Here is a 2,566-nt window from a genome sequence, read left to right on the forward strand (position 1 = left end):
ATATATAGTTCAAAAATTATGAACATATAGTTCTATAATTATGAACATAGAGTTGTGAACATAATTATGAACATATAGTTACGTAATTATGAATATAGAGATTCAATAATTGTGAATATGATGTTAAAAGATTATGAATATATAACTTTATAATTATGAACATATAGTTCAGTAGTTATGAATATAGAGTTCTATAATTATAAATATGAAGTTCAAAAATTATGAACACATAATTTTATAATTATGAACATATAGTTCAATAATTATAAACATAGAATCGTGTCCACCTTGCAAGGTGGACACGGTTCTACAACATAACGATTGCGTGGTGAGAGTAATATAAATTATAAAGTGATAAATAAATTTGATTACACAAAGTAATACCATAGCAATCAGTACATGTTGATACGCAAGCTAGCAGCGCACTTGGGCAGTTTGTTGTTGCTCTCATCACTTTTCTTAAAGCTATATCGGTTTTCATTAATTATTATAGTACTAGTTTTACACGCGCATTACACGAATAAGTTAATGTTCAATATTTATAATTAAATATTAAATAAATATTTGAAAGTATATCGCTGCAAGATTGTATATTAGAAGTTCATACATAAGTAATTTAATGTCGAATTTGTTTATTTAAGTATGTAACTCATAGTATATGAATACAATGTAATATAGGAGATTCATTATAATTGTTACTAAACTTTTTTTAAAATAGTAATCAAGTATTTTTGTTGCAAAGGGTTCTAATATATTTAATGAATGCACATATATACAAGATCAATGAATGAATCAACAGTATCAATCCTTTAGGTGTTTTGCTCAGTGTTCATTTAGTTCAATCATTATTGTTGAATAAATTATTATGCATAAAGAAATTTCTAATTTAAGGAATTTAGATGAAGTAATAAAAATTTAAAAACTTTAATTATAATGTAACTCAAAGATATTGGACTATTGGTAAATATGATGTAACCCAAAGATCAAAATGCTAAAGAAAGTGTTTGATTATTCAACAGTTTGAAGCAACAATTTGTTCCAAGCCACTGAAAATACAAACATTGCAATTTACAATATTTTCACTTAGCGTTTTTTTAGAATGATTTCTCCAAAACACCTCTATATTTTAAAAAAAAATTATTGTTGAGCCATTTCGACTCCTTGAATAACAAGAGCCAGTTTCGCAGGCACACTGCTTGCCCATCAACGGATGGACAAGCTTAATTTTTAAATTGGAGCCTTAAGCTCCTTTTATATGAGCCTCAAGGCTCCCATGTCACTTTTCCCACCGATGTGAGAAAAGTGGCAAAACTAAGGAGAGTTGAAAGTTCAGCTCCCCATATATTTTATTTTTTTATTTTTTATTTTTTATTTTTTCTTATATTAAATTATTATTATTATTATTTTAAAAACAATTATTATTATTTTTTAAAAAATTATTATTATTATTATTATTATTATTATTATTATTATTATTATTATTATTATTATTATTATTATTATTATTATTATACCCTTAGGTCATTTTACATGTTAATCTAAACAGTTAATTTTTTCAAATATCTTTTTACTAATCGTTGATATAATTCGCTGGTCAAATCTGCTAATGCTAACTGCTAACTGCTGATTGCCAAACAAGGACATTGTGATATAGTTTCCCACTTCAATTTGTTGTGTGATTTGAATACTCTCTTTGTCAACAAATCTCTCAAATGGTTAATATGATTGGCTTAATTATATATTTTAAATTCTTTTATGGTATTAATAAAATACTTGGTAAATAAATATATAGCATTATTTTGTATTATAACTTTGATATTTAATTATAAATTAGTGCACAAAAAAGATAATAGACAATGTAGTTGATATAATCAATTGATAAATTTGAATGTCAAGAATTTTTACATTTGAGAAAAATAAAGACAATATAACTAATGAAATTATTTTTCTTAATTATTTTTTGATAATGATTTTTTTTTTTTTGAATAAAGACATTGTAGGGATAATGTAGCGAATATAATCAATTGATGAATTTGAATGTAAAGAATTTTTATATTGGAATAAAATAAAGACAACATAACTAATGAAATTATTTCTCTTATTCAATTTATTGATAATGAATATTTTTTTTTTTTGAATAAAGGCATTGTAGACACGTAATTCTAAATTAAAGAAATGCATATTTATTAGTTTTTGTTGTAGCTACTAAATTATTATTTAATTTAATAAGAGTAAAATAGAGTACTAATTAAGCCAACTTTGATTGTGGTGGGGTTCGAACCTAAGACCTTTCTGTAAGTCATTCCTACTTAATACAAGATCTTCAGAACACATGTTTTTCACATACAGTAAAATAGCTTTCTGGGAACATTCCTGGTTCCATTGTTTTCCGTGGTTGCTTGAGTTAGAAACTTGATTTCTCCCTCTAGACCTTTAACATTCACTTAATCTAATTCTCTGATGGAGAGAGTTTTAGTTTTAGATAGGTTGGGGAGAGGACCAGAGTCTCAGAATGAAATATAAATAAATAATACGTTCCATCAACGTAAACCTGATGATATGCAAT

Source organism: Ipomoea nil, unplaced genomic scaffold, assembly GCF_001879475.1.
Source record: "Ipomoea nil cultivar Tokyo-kokei standard unplaced genomic scaffold, Asagao_1.1 scaffold1125, whole genome shotgun sequence".
Lineage (NCBI taxonomy): Eukaryota > Viridiplantae > Streptophyta > Magnoliopsida > Solanales > Convolvulaceae > Ipomoea > Ipomoea nil.